The sequence below is a fragment of the Macaca thibetana genome, chromosome 14 (genome assembly GCF_024542745.1).
Source record: "Macaca thibetana thibetana isolate TM-01 chromosome 14, ASM2454274v1, whole genome shotgun sequence".
Taxonomy (NCBI): Eukaryota; Metazoa; Chordata; class Mammalia; order Primates; family Cercopithecidae; genus Macaca; species Macaca thibetana.
The window spans coordinates 16,206,444-16,221,830 of record NC_065591.1 but is presented as its reverse complement, the minus strand read 5'-3'; the positions used below and the strand labels follow the sequence as shown (position 1 = coordinate 16,221,830).

The 15,387-nt window shown below is 40.4% G+C and overlaps 1 protein-coding gene across 1 annotated transcript in view; it reads right to left on the bottom strand.

Annotated features, from left to right (window-relative positions):
* LOC126936113 (olfactory receptor 5M1) overlaps positions 1-15,011 on the bottom strand; it is a 270,162-nt gene extending 255,151 nt beyond the window's left edge. The window contains exon 1 of the mRNA XM_050758559.1: positions 14,749-15,011. The gene's annotated coding sequence lies outside the window, so the exon portion shown is untranslated. The remainder of the gene's footprint in view (positions 1-14,748) is intronic.
* Between the last annotated feature and the right edge of the window lie 376 nt (positions 15,012-15,387).

The following is a 15,387-nucleotide window of genomic DNA, read 5'->3' as shown; positions in this document are numbered from 1 at the left end:
AATAGACAACCTATAGAATGGGAGAAAATATTTTCAAACTATGTATCTGACAAAGGTCTAATACCCAGAATTTATAAGGAACTTAAATCTACAAGAAAAAAAAAACTTTAACAAGTGGGCAAAGGACATAAACACTTTTCAAAAGAGGACATAAATGTGACCAGAAAGCATATGAAAAATGCTCCACATCACACTCTAGAAAGCAGTTTAGTGATTTCTTCAAGAACTTAAAACAGAATTACCATTTGACTCAGCAATCCCACTATTGGGTATATACCCAAAAGTATACAAATTGTTCTACCATAAAGACACATTCACACATATGTTCATCATGATACTATTCACAGTAGCAAATATATGGAATCAACCTAAATGCTCATCAACAGTAGACTGGATTTGTAAAATGTGGTACATATATGCAATGTAATACCGTGCAGCCATAAAAAAGAATGAGATCATGCCCTTTGCAGCAACATGGATGGAGTTATCAGTCATTATCCTAAGAAAACTAACACAGGAACAGAAAACCAAATACCTCATGTTCCCACTTTTTAGTGGGAGGTAAATTTTGAGTAAATATGGACACAAAGAAGGAAACAACAGACACTAGAGCTCACTTCAGTGTGGAGGGTTAGAGGAGGATGAGAACCAAAAAACTACCAATCAGGTACTATGCTTATTACCCAAGTGATGAAATAATTTGTACACCAAACCACCATGATACACATTTTACCAATATAAGAAACCTGCAAATGCAGGTTTAAAACCTAAAAGTTTAAAAAGTAAATAAACATTAAAATTATTTTATTGTTCCTATAGTAACCAGGAAAGCTTTTAAAATACTGAGGCCTGTATTCAAAATACTGATGCCACAGATTACCATTTAATTGAGCTTTGATTGGGCTAGAGCATTAAGACATCTTCTTGAGCTATCATGCCATATATTACCATTTCAGTTCTCCACTGAGATTCTTCACTAAAATACAAGGTGGTGGTCTTAAACTCTCAAGCTCTTCCAACTCCAACCTTGTAAGATTCTTGCTCCGGCCTCTAGCATCCTCCTCCTTCTGTCTTTGGGTCCCCTGACAACCATGCACCCCTCACACTGTGGTGCCTCAGCTGGCCCTACCTTCTCTGGATTCTGGTTCAGCCCCTGACTGGCTGCCCATCATCTCCCAGCTAAGTGATAAAAGTACTTTTACCATGGGGTGGTTATCTGCATTTTGACAGAAGCCTTCTAGAACTTATGCTCAAACCCTGCATACTCACATAAAGGCCTGGGTGCTGCATGACTCTAAGCCTCATTCTGGACCTTGCTAAGGACTGGGCCTGATTCATGCCTGGCCAAATGATAAAACACTACAGTAATGTCCAATCTCAGTAGGGAATATTCTATTTCTTCCCTTAACACCTCAGATTTATTAGAATGATGGAAATCAAGTAGGCAGTAGAGCCTCTCCAAAAACATTTCACGGACTTGGCTACTTCCACATATAGTCAGCGCTACAATAATTAAGGAAAAGCAAGCTTGAAGAAGTCAACTTTTCTGACTTAAATAGTCCTATAAAACATAAAGCAACAAAATTATTGAAAAATTTTTGTACAAGTATTTGAAATTTCTCTTTGACACAGGAGCTCCGAGTTAGCTCTAAAGCCATTTCCCTAAAGCAAATGTGCAGACACTGAACTGCATGTAATTACCAGGTTGTGCTTTCACAGTGGCACATTGTCTGGTGTGGCTTTGAAAGCTCATGAAGAAATGGTAGAAGGGATGTGGTAGGAACACTCATCCCAAGTCACTGTTACAATATCTCTTTGACCTTCAGCATTGACCTTCAGCATGGCCTCCTCACAGCATGCTCTGGCCTTCTCCACCTCTGGGCCTCCTTTCACACTGCCCCACCTATTTAAGTGTCGTTTCCTTCCATCCCCGCTCTGCTGTCTCTACCATTCTCTCTTTTTTTCAAATCTATTTCAAATGTTGTTGCCTCTAAGGAGTCTTTTCTGACCTCTCTGCTGGAAATAATATGAGCCGCCTCTTAGCTCCCACAGCATGCTACCTCTATCTCCACTACGACAACAAGAAATTATCTTCCTTTGAAAAAAAAAAAAAAAAAAAAAAAAACCTCTGTTCAAACCCTGCACATTCTCATAAAGGCTTGGGTACTGCCTCATTCTGGACCTTGCTAAGAACCGGGCCTGATTAATGCCTGCCCAAATGATAAAACACTACGGTAATGTCCAAACTCAACAGGGAATATTCTATTTCTTTCTATATCTACGTTAGCAACCTCTGAGATAGTCTCCAGTGATACCTGCCTCCTGGTGTGCATGTTCTGTGTTATCCACTTCACTTGATGCCCTGAGTGTGAGCAGGACTTAAAGACTCCCTTACAGTAAATAGAATAGTGAAAACGTAATGGGATGCCACTTCCAAGAGATTAGTAAGATTAAGATACAAAAAGACTCTGGCTTCCACGCTGAATAAATAATCAATCTCTCTTTCTCTCTCTCTCTCTCTCTCTCTCTCTCTCTCTCACACACACACACACACACTTTTTATAACCTGTCTCCCTTTTTCTCTCCCTGTCTCTCTCCCTCACCAACCTTCCTTTCTTTTTCTTTTTTATTATACTTTAAGTTCTAGGGTACATGTGCACAACTTGCAGGTTTGTTACATATGTATACATGTGCCATGTTGGTGTGCTGTACCCATTAACTCATCATTTACATTAGGTATATCTCCAAATGCTATCCCTCCCTGCTGCCCCCACCCCACAACAGGCCCCAGTGTGTGATGTTCCCCTTCCTGTGTCCAAGTGTTCTCATTGTTCAGTTCCCACCTATGAGTGAGAACATGCAGTGTTTGGTTTTCTGTTCTTGAGATAGTTTGCTGAGAATTATGGTTTCCAGCTGCATCCATGTCCCTACAAATGACATGAACTCATCCTTTTTATGGCTGCATAGTATTCCATGGTGTATATGTGCCACATCTTCTTAATCCAGTCTGTCATTGATGGACATTTGGGTTGGTTCTAAGTCTTTGCTATTGTGAATAGTGCCGCAATAAACATACGTGTGCATATATCTTTATAGCAGCATGATTTATAATCCTTTGGGTATATCCCCAGTAATGGGATGGCTGGGTCAAATGGTATTTCTAGTTCTAGATCCTTGAGGAATTGCCACACTGTCTTCCACAATGGTTGAACTAGTTTACAGTCCCATCAACAGTGTAAAGGTGTTCCTATTTCTCCACATCCTCTCTAGCACCTGTTGTTTCCTTTTTAATGATCGCCATTCTAACTGGTGTGAGATGGTACCTCATTGTGGTTTTGATTTGCATTTCTCTGATGACCAGTGATGATGATCATTTTTTCATGTGTCTGTTGGCTATGTGAATATCTTCTTTTGAGAAGTGTCTGTTCATATCCTTTTCCCACTTTTTGATGGGGTTGTTTGTTTTTTTCTTGTAAATTTGTTTGAGTTCTTTGTAGGTTGTGGATATTAGCCCTTTGTCAGATGAGTAGATTGCAAAAATTTTCTCCCATTCTGTAGGTTGCCTGTTCACTCTGATGGTAGTTTCTTTTGCTGTGCAGAAGCTCTTTAGTTTAATTGGATCCCATTTGTCAATTTTGGCTTTTGTTGCCATTGCTTTTGGTATTTTAGACATGAAGTCCTTGCCCATGCCTATGTCCTGAATGGTATTACTTAGGTTTTCTTCTAGGGTTTTTATGGTTTTAAGTCTAACATTTAAGTCTCTAATCCATCTTGAATTAATTTTTGTGTAAGGTGTAAGGAAGGGATCCAGTTTCAGCTTTCTACTTATGGCTAGCCAGTTTTCCCAGCACCATTTATTAAATAGGGACTCCTTTTCCCATTTCTTGTTTTTGTCAGGTTTGTCAAAGATCAGACTATTGTAGATGTGTGGTATTATTTCTGAGGGCTCTGTTCTGTTCCATTGATCTATATTTCTGTTTTGGTACCAGTACCATGCTATTTTGGTTACTGTAGCCTTGTAGTATAGTTTGAAGTCAGGTAGCATGATCCTTCCAGCTTTGTTCTTTTGGCTTAGGACTGTCTTGGCAATGCGGGCTCTTTTTTGGTTCCATATGAACTTTAAAGTCATTTTTTCCAATTCTGTGATGAAAGTCATTGGTAGCTTAATGGGGATGGCATTGAATCTATAAATTACCCTGGGTAGTATGGCCATTTTCACAATATTGATTCTTCCTATCCATGAGCATGGAATGTCCTTCCATTTGTTTGTGTCCTCTTTTATTTTGTTGAGCAGTGGTTTGTAGTTCTCCTTGAAGAGGTCCTTCACACCCCTTGTAAGTTGGATTCCTAGGTATTTTATTCTCTTTGAAGCAATTTTGAATGAGAGTTCATTCATGATTTGGCTCTCTGTTTGTCTGTTATTGGTGTATAAGAATGCTAGTGACTTTTGCACATTGATTTTGTATCCTGAGACTTTGCTGAAGTTGCTTATCAGCTTAAGGAGATTTTGGGCTGAGATGATGGGGTTTTCTAAATATACAATTATGTATATTTAGAAACATCTGCAAACAGGGAAATTTGACTTCCTCTTTTCCTAACTGAATACCCTTTAGTTCTTTCTCTTGCCTGATTGCCCTGGTCAGAACTTCCAACACTATGTTGGCTAACACCTAGACAGCAGCCTGTGAGAGACCCTGAGCCAGAAGTTCTCAGTGAAGTCACATCTGGATTCTTAACCCATGGAAAGGCAATAAATATTTCCTATTTTAAGCAACTAAGTTTTGTGGTAATTTATTACACAGCAATAGAAAACTAATATAGTAACCAATCAAAAACGCCTTTCAGATTCCCACATTTTTAGAAGGACCTTATCCATTCCTTCCCAGTATCTGTCCATTATGCCATAGACCACTTATTAGCCTTCATTATTCTTCAACAACCTACTATTTTTTTAAGCAATATGCTAGAGAATTAAGCTCAGAATTTGATTATTCCAGTGAACACAACTGTTTTCCAAGAAGCTCAGAATTTCATTATTCCAATGAACTCAGCTCTTTTCCAAGAAATTGTATAGATATCCAAACTTCAGAAAACTCTCCCATTAAAATATAGTCCCAGTGAAGTTGCAACAAGATATATTTTTTATATTTTTATATATTTAGTACCCTAATTATTCTATTTGCTGGTCCATTAATTCTGATAAATGTATATTTCATATTAATTGGATTGAACTATGGGAAGAGGAACAAAGTCTATTCAAGTCTCTGCTCAAATGTCCTAATTTGGATGGGAAGTAAATCTTGTCATAAAGTCAAAGATCTTTCAGGAGAATCACTTGGTGGGGGTATTAGCTGGCATTTGTAACATCCTTTTCACCTATTCATCATGTTCTTCCACAAGCCCCAGCATGAGCATCACCGGGAAGTGACTTCAGTTGCTGAAAAGCAGGGGGCTTAGCCCTTTAGGAATGGCCCCTATGGTGATGTTTATCTCTTAAAGGTCATGGCTGCTTCTGGAAGAAGAGATGCTATTGTCATTGACACTGACTCTATTAATATTTCATCCAAGTCCTGCAAGGCTTTCTCCTGTGTCTGAATTCCTCATTGTTTTGGTTTTGACATTAGGTCAATTCATTTTGGCCTTCAATTTCCTGAAAATTAATTTATGGATTTTTTAAGTCAAATCAACACTAAAAGCACTTATTGTGTATACATCTGCTAGGTACAGTGGGAGTTGGAGGAAAAGACACAAAGATGATTAAAACCTGAGATGATTTCTACAAATTCAGAGTCTGAATAGCTTTGAATAAACGTTTAGAAATAGTTCTATGCTCAAAGACCTCAACTATCACTAGAGCAAGAAACTGAAGACCTAGCATGCTGATTCCAACTCTGTCATTCAACACTGCGTATGCCTGGGCAACTTACTTTTCTTCTCTTAGCCTAAGTTCTCTCATCTGTGCAATAGAGAATTTTAAATTTAGAACAGGATGCTGCAGCAGGCAGAATCCTAGAATGACCTCATGAGATTCCTGCCCCCGATGTACACACCTTGTGTAACCCCCTCTTTGTGAGTGTGGGTTGGACCTATGTATACGATGAGATTTTGCTCTCATTACAGAGTTCTATTATGTGGCAAGAGTGAAGAGATTTTTGCAAATGTGAAGTCCCAAATTAGTTGATTTTGAGATAAAAGGGAGATTATGTGACTTCATCAGTTAAAAGCTCTTAAAAGAGGAACTGGGCCCCTCCTGAGGAGAGAGATACTCCTTAGGCCTGGAAGGACTAAGCTGCCATGTTATGAGAGGGCCTGTGAGACAGTCGTGTGATGAGGATCTGTGAGCAGTGGCCTCTGGAGCTCAGAATGACCCCCAACTGACAACCTGCAAAAAAAACAAGAACCCTCATCCTAAAACTGCAAAGAAATTAATTCTTCCAACAACTACATAAGCTTGAAAGAGGATTCAAGTTCCAGAAAGAAACATGGCCCAGCCAACACCTTCACTGCAGTCTTGTGGGACCTTGAGCAGAGGACCTAGTTAAGTCATGCCCAGATGCCTGACCCATGGAAACAGTGAGATAACGAACATATGTTTTTATAGACCACAAAATTTGTGCTAATTTGTTATATAGAAATAGAAAACTGATATAGATTCTAGACACATTCCATCTTGCCCACTAACTCTAATGATTGATCATACCTGCTTGGAGCAATATATTGAAAAGAATTCTAAGTCTGCATCTAAGGTCAGTTACAAAAAGTGTCATAATTGATTAATAATATCTACCATGAATATTTTTCAGTGAGGACTCCTCTGAATGCAAGCCACAGAAAACATGGCACAAATTGACTTAAGCAGGGAGGAGTGTTTTGTCCTGCCAAGCCAGAGGCTGGAATTACCCCAAAAGCAGTAGCAGGGAAATTTCCACAAGGGAGTTCCCCAAATTGTCCTGAGATGGGGCTGGTTGGGATTCCAAAGAAAAAAATACTAAACGTCAGGATGATCAGTACAAAGCAATTATTAAGGGAACTTGCAGAATGCTGCAGCAACCTTTGAGATGGACAGAAAGAAAAAAGAGGCGCACTACCTAGGTATGTCTGCAATGAGGATGTCAGGGTATGGAGTTTATACAAGTGTTTAAGAAATTTGGCTCAGGACCAGGGCCAGTGTGTTAGTCTTTTTCATGCTGCTGATAAAGACATACCCAAGACTGAGTAATTTGTAAAGAAAAAGAGGTTTAATGTACTCCCAGTTCCACATGGCTGAGGAGGCCTCACAATCATGGTGGAAGGCAAAAGGCACATCTTACATGGCAGCAGGCAAGAGAATGAGAGCCAACCAAAATGGGAAACCCCTTATAAAACCATCACATCTCGTGAGACTTATTCACTCCCATGAGAACAGTATGGGGGAAACCACCCCCATGATTCAATTATCTCCCACCAGATCCCTCCCTTAGCACATGGGAATTATGGGAGCTGCAATTCAAGATGAGATTTGGGTGGGGCCCACAGCCAAACCATACTATTTAGTTTCTTTCAGTGTTTCGGCAACAACCTAGATACCTATGTCAGCACCTGAAAATTTTCAAGGCCCCAATTTGGGTTTGAGCCTGCTGAGAAAAACCTGCAGCTGGATGGGTCTCAGAATGGTCAAGCACTCTGTGATTTTTAAGGAAGGACACAGAAAGAAAGCAGGGAGAACTGGGGGAACCTACAATGGGGAAGGATCATTAGATCTGGCATTTACTCAGCAAATACTTACTGAACCTCCACTGTGTGCTGAACATCATTCTAAGCACTGAAGTTGCAACAACAATGAAGTCCCTGCCTTCAGATTTCCCACGTCCATGGCTTATAGAAATGAAAATTCCAGGGATAGAGTTGATTTCAGGCAATGGTTGAATCCAAGGGTTCAATATACTATTTCTGTGTTAAAGCCCCTTTAGGCTTCAAGATTGCACCCTTTCTGCTCCACATCCCATGGAAAAACGTTATTTTTTATATCTGCTTCCTCAAGCAATAAAGAAAACTCCCTCTTTACTGATCTTGATTGGATAGACTTGGGTCACACACCCACCCCTAAACCAGTGACTATGTCCTGGAAAAAGGAATGACCTTATCAGTTAAGCTGGCTCAATTCTTCAGCCCCAAAGACAGAAATGAAGCGTGCTCCACCTAATGCACCTGGTTTGCGGCTGCAGAAGAGATGATTCTTGAGTAAGCTGTCAGAGTCCTGCCACCAGAAAAACAAAAAATAATCAACATCCACCACAGAAAAGGAGTGAAGAGTGGCTACAAATTCACCACATGTTTGGTCTTTAGGTACAAGATGATCCCTAAAGTCCTTTAAAATTCTAAAATTGAATACTACATATTCTTGTACTTTTAATAAATTTTATTGATTTGTAATGTTAAATGCAATATATGTTCAATGTAATAGAAGAAAAATCAAATGATGCAACACTCTAAAAATCAGAAGGCAATGTTCCCCAAGAACCTCTAACTACCCTACACCCAACATCATAAAAACCATCCTGAAAACATGCCTGTCCTTCCTGTGGCTATAATTCTACGTGCCAACTTTATTTGGCACATATTTGGGGTACACATAGACTTCTGGAAGGAAGAGAAGGATAGACATTCAGGCTCTGGAGAAAAGACTCCAATACCCCAGTGGCAAGATCATGGAGGAAGTCACAGATAGTGAGAGAACATTCCTGGACTACTACACCAAAGCCAAAGAGACCCCTACCTTTCCAACAAATGCCCATCTGTTTCCTCAATATTTAAGGAATCAGGGTGGCAAGGATCTCAGCCCCAAGGTGCCTTCTCTGGTGATTACATAGTATGATGGAAAGAGCGTGGAACATAAAATCAGTCAGACACAGGTGCAAATTTTAGCCACTCTCTAATTCATCTCTGCCACTATCTAATTTTGGCTCTGCTACTATCTAATCCTGTGTAAGATCACAGGAAGTTTACCATATTCCTCAAAGCTCCAGTCTCCTCATCTATAAAAACTGGAATAATGATACCCACCTACTAGTCCATGTATGACTGAGTGAGATAACAGCACAGATGGCAATACCTAACAGGCACCTACGAATGAAGAGAATTAATGCAGAATGAGCCTGCATTGTGGACTGGACTGGAAGTCAAGAGTCCTAGTATGCAAGTCCATCGGTTATTCAAGATGTTCTGTACAGAGCAGTTAAGACCTTGGACTCTGGAGCCAGACTGCCTTGGTTAGAATCCCAACTTCATCATTTTCTGTATTAAGTGGCTGGAATTTTACAAGTTACATGAAATTTAAAGTTACTTGAATATTCCATGTCTTGGTTTCTCTCTCTGTAAGATGACAGTGATAATAATCGTCCCTAATTCATAGGGTTGTTGTAAAGATTAAATAAGTTTAATAAATGTGAAACACTTAGAATAGTGTGTAATGCATTTTTTGCACTCAACAAAGATTTGCTATTATCATTATTATGCATGTATTCAATACACATTTATTGAAAATATATGTTCCAAGATCTATGTTAGATGCTAGAATTGCATAAATGTATATATGTCAGTGTCTTCCATGGAAGAGCTCAACACAAACACATAAATAGATTTTTTTGTTGTTGCAAAATGAGATCACAATTACAACAGAAGAATGAACAAATGCTATGGGAGCCCAGAAGAGGGAGCCTAACATTGGAAGAATGAGGGACGACTTCACAGAGGGGAACATTTAAACTGCACCTTATGCTGATAAGCCATTTAAACAAGAAGGGCAAAGGGAATTGGGCCTGCGAGTAAAGCCATAGAAAAATTAAAAACAGCTATATATTAGAAGCATTCTGCTGAGTGAAAAATAAAAGTAATAGATTTATAACACTACACAATTTCTGTAACATACAGCCTTGCACACAAAATGACAAGCTACATTTTACAAAACACCTATAAAAACACATGGAATCACAGCGGAGAATCATGGTTTTTTTTTGTTTTGTTTTGTTTTTTTGTTTTTTTTTTAATTTATTTATTATTATTTACTTTAAGTTCTAGGGTACATGTGCATAACGTGCAGGTTTGTTACATATGTATACTTGTGCCATGTTGGTGTGCTGCACCCATCAACTCGTCAGCACCCATCAACTCGTCATTTACATCATGAAGAGCATAATTAAAATGTAAAGCGAGAGAAAGACCATCACTCCCAACCGTGATAATGTACCATGATCTGAAAGAAAGGGAGAGCAGAAAGCAGGAGGGAGGGAGGGAACACAGAGACCAAACACAGAATATGTGAGAATTTGCCAGTAATGCATTGCATCTGAAATTCTGAAAGGGTCAGATCCCTGCTGATAGAAAGAAGCATCATGTTATTTCATCTAAATTCTCAAAAATAATGTCAGAGGCAGTGTATATATGCATGCACACATACATACACACAAATACACATATTACATATGAATGGGGCAAAAACCTACTTGAGCTACCAGCAAGGAGTGAGTCAGGAAGGGGTAACTTGCCTACCAGACCCTGTTATGAATTAGAAATAGGCATCTCTTCTCCCGAACAGACACAGCTTGTGACAGGGCACACAGCTCAGCCAGCAGACTGCAAGCTGGATTTTAGCACCACTCACACGCTCAGCAAGGGACCTTTGTGCAGAACACAATGGCACAACCCTAAGAGATGGCCCTGCAGTGGTTATTCTCTTTCATAGCCTCCAGAGAAAAACTGAACAGGTTTAAACAACACGCAAGATCAGGAAGCAAAGGCACGGGAGGTGCAGATGGTGAGAGCATCTTTTATGGGCAAAACCAAGAGCCCTTAGCCTCAAAGCAGAAATGTTGTCAAGCTCAGCTTCCCACATCAGAGCATCCCCTGGGCTTGGGAAAGATTATCACTTGCAAAAGAACATAACATCCCATCATCTTTAAATTAAATGTCTACAGTGCTACTCTGGGAATGTCCAGGTCAGCACACGACTCTTTAAACTCAAATTCTTTTCCCTCTGGCCAAGGCAACTTGACCCAAACACTGCCTCTCTTGTTATAAGATCTTCATAGAGATGTTATACCATGTGTTCTCCATGTTGAGGAATGACTGGACATTAGCATGCAGCAAAGGAAGAAGAGGGTGATGAAGAAAGGAATATGAAGAGATTAACAACAACAAGCAACTTGAAATGCTAAAGAACAAATCTTAATCGAAATGGCTTACGGACATGAAAGGAAGAATTAAAACTTCTTAAAAAGAAACTTTACATCTGACAATCATGTTACAACATACAAGGCTGGTGCTTTTACAACCACGAAATCATGGGATCTTCATAACAATCCTGTAAAATCGGTATTAAAATCATAAAATGTGCCAGAGGAGGAGGAAGGGAAGGGGCATCACAGGGCAAGGGGTGGGAAGATTCAAGTCTCAAGGTAGGGAGGCCACGGCCAGCTTCACCCAAAGAGAAAGTATTTTTAACTCTACAGATACCCAACAGGCAATATAAGATGGATATTAGGGTCATAGAATCTAGAGACAATTGGAACTGAAGTCTAAACAACTGGCAGGAACTTAGACAAGTCCATTAATTATTCTAAGCTTGCTTCCTCATCTGCAGAATGGAATAATAATAGCCTCATCATAGTGTTACTGTGAAAGGTAAATGTTTATAACATGCTTACTAAAATGCCTGTTTTATAGTAAGTGCTCAAGAAATAGAAGCTATTATTCATTCATGTATTCAGTAAATATTACTGAGTGCTTATTTTGAGCCAGTCACTGGTCCAAGCTCAGGAATACAATGTTCAGCAAAAAACAGACATCGTATTTGTTCTCATGAAGCATATACTTTAATGGGGTACAGTGGTAATAATGATATAATTGCTAAAGTAAATATGATTTGTGAATTCATTTCTAAGAACTACAAAATTACACAGTGCCAAATGATTGAAAAACTGACCTAGTTTAGAGAGATTTAGTGCAGGAAGGATCAAGAAACAATAACCTGTGAAAGCAAAATTTGAGTTGTGATCTGAAAGATGAATAGAGGCTAAGAAATAAAAAGCACTCTAAGGAGAAGGACTGCCATATTTAAATGCACTGTGATTGGAAGGGGCACGACACAGTCTAGGAGCTGGACAATGAGTGTGGCTGAAGTATCAAGATAGCAAGGACAAGTAGCTCAAGATGAAGACAGGATAAAGAGGAGTGAATAGGCAGGGGCAGCCCCTTGTGGGCCATAATGGGAATCGATGAGAAGCTGCCAAATGATTCTCAGTCTATTGGAATTGACTAATCAGGAATGTGAGGAAGAGAGAGATAGCATGTTCACATGAAGTTTAAAATATGGTTCCTGCTACTTGTGTGGAGAATGGATGAGAAGTAAAAGATAGAATAGATACTGAGAGAATTGTTTTGCCAGTGTTCCAGTGGTCCAGGCTAGAGACAATGATGGCTTGATACGGCAATAGAAGAAATGGCACAAAGTAAAGGAATCTGAGATCTGTTTAGTAAGTAGAGTTGACAGGATTTTAGGATGGATTGAGTATGAAAGTTAAGAAAGAGGGGAGAATCAAGACTGTCTCACAGGTTTCTGGAAATACCAGTCACGTGAAGATGTCTCAATTTAGGGGAAAGATAATACATGAATTCATTTGTGGCTAAGTTGAGGCTAAGATGCCTTTTGAGATGTCCAAGTAGAACGTTCATGCAGACATGTGTCTAGAGCTCAGAGAGAGAGCTAAGTTATGGATATGTATTTAAGAGTCTTTGGCATAGAAATAGCATGAGTTAGATCAAATAGGGTGAGAATATAGAATAAACTTTTTTAAAAAGAAAGGTTTAGGGACCTAGGACAAAGGCTTAAGGAATTTCAACCTAATGATTAAGCAGTGAAGGATACACCAGCAAAGAAAGGGAGAAAAGGAATGTTCTAAGATAGGAATAAAACACACAAAAAAAGTAGAGTAACAAAAGCCAAGGGAATAGAAAGTTTGGAGTCAACATTATTAAATGCTGCTGAGAATTATGTAAATTGAGTGTTATAAATCACAGGTCTATTTGCTATTCAACAGCTCACAATTGCACACCTTTCATCAAGATGGAAAAATTTTAAGGCTTAAAATTTTAAATCATTTGCCTAAGTTTATGCAGCCAGGAAGTGGTGGGTGGGGTTTCAAACCCAAACCTAGTACCAAAGCCTTTTCTATGGAGGCTCCTTGGGCCTCTCTACTATCTTTTTTAGTGGTTAGAAAGCACTTCCTCACAATGGCACTGTGACCTACAAACTGGAGGACCCTGACACTGAAAATTTGGCAGCAGTATCTTTCTTCTCTCTTCTCAGTAGCCGCACACCTCAACAGAATAAAACCATTTGTCTTTAGATCAGTAATTGGTGGAGGGAATGCCAAAAGAGACATGATAAAAGGGACAAGGGTGTTGTGGCATATGCCAGGACTTAACTCAGTTGTACCCGTAATTTCATCTTGAGCCTAGACTGGCAGAAGGTGCACCTGTGAAGTTGGTAGAACATCTTATTGCAGTCCCTTTGCAGAAGGGGCTGCAGAGAATGCTAGAGAGAGATGTTTAAAAAGTAAGAAGGAGGGCCGGGCGCGGTGGCTCAAGCCTGTAATCCCAGCACTTTGGGAGGCCGAGACGGGCGGATCACGAGGTCAGGAGATCGAGACCATCCTGGCTAACACGGTGAAACCCCGTCTCTACTAAAAATACAAAAAACTAGCCGGGCGAGGTGGCGGGCGCCTGTAGTCCCAGCTACTCAGGAGGCTGAGGCAGGAGAATGGCGCAAACCCGGGAGGCGGAGCTTGCAGTGAGCTGAGATCCGGCCACTGCACTCCAGCCCGGGCTACAGAGCAAGACTCCGTCTCAAAAAAAAAAAAAAAAAAGTAAGAAGGAGCCTGTTCCAAAGAATTCAACTAAGAAAAAAGTCTTATCCATTAGGATGAAGTCACATTTCTAAGTTTAGCATAGTAGTTATTACTCAAATCCATTCCCACCCCAACCTTCTAGGTGACAAGAAGAGACAAGACTGGATAGCAAGTTTGAAAAAAACATTTTATCATTTTTTTCCTCCTTTTCACACACACAGCTTCTCTCTCAATTCCTGCCTTAGAAACAGTAAGAACATCTTATTACCTCTGTTTATGTCCGTCACCCCATGAAGCCCAGGACTCCCGGCTCATCTCCATTCACAAATTCACTAGCTCTGGTGTCTGTGTGGCTCCATCCCATTTTATAAACTCTTCTTCTACCTTTCTGCCTCTCCTGAAATCATTTCACTACAACTCTGGAGCTTAAGGTCTCTCAGTACATTTCCCTGTGTCCTAAAGCTCTTCCAGTAATATTTCCTTCACCTTCTTGCACTAGCTGAAAACCCTGGCTCTTCCTCGAGGACACTCTAGCCCTCTCAAGGGCTATGTTCTATGTTTTCTTTCACTCCTCCTTCCATTGGACCTGGACATGGGGTAGAGACCTCCCTTACTACTTTAATAACGCTGTAAGACCATCCTTCCTCCTTCCTCACCAACAAAAAAAATCAAAGCTTTGAATATCACATCATGAAACTCTGTCTCCTACTACCCCTGTTTGTTTCGTTCCCTTACCCACGCCTCCAAAGTCAAGTTCCTGCCCCCAGTTCTCAAAGATGCTCCTAGATTAGTGCCATCATTTTTTTGCCACACAACTCCTGTCCTGTCATAGGCCTCATAGGTCCATCCCAGGGTGAGTACCGACCTGTTGTCAGCCTGGATGCTCCCGCAGAAGGTGTTTGGAGACCCCTGTTGGGAGTTCTCACTCCATCAGGAAGGACAGGATCAGGGACCTGCTTAAAGAGGCCATCTGGCTGCTTTTTGGTAGAGCAGGTGTGCTGTGCTGGGGGCAGCGTTCTTTGTCCAGACTGCCTGGACTTTCCGGAGCCAGCAGTCTGGGAAGGCTGAGTCAACAGAACCACAGAGATATCAGTTGCCCCGCCCCCTGGGTCTCCATCCCAGGGAGAGATCAGAGTTTTGTCCTTGTAACCCTGGCTGGTGTTGCTGAAATTCCCACAGGGAGGCCCCACCCAGTGAGGAAGAATGGATTGGGGTCCCGCTTAAGAAAGCAGTTTGGTCACGATCTGGCACAGCAATGACCTCTACATAGATAATTCCAATGGTCAGTGCTCAGTCCTGATCTTACTTCAGTTTTCATTATCATGTAACACAGATGGTGACTCTTTTCCTCTAAATACTGGCATTGTTTGGCCTCCGGGACTCCATATTCACTTTGTTTTCCTCTGACCTCTCTGGCTGCTCTTTCTAATCTTGCTTTGCTGGTTCCTCCATATGACCCTGACCTCTAAATGAAGGAGAGTCCTGAGAGTTAGCCCTTCGACCT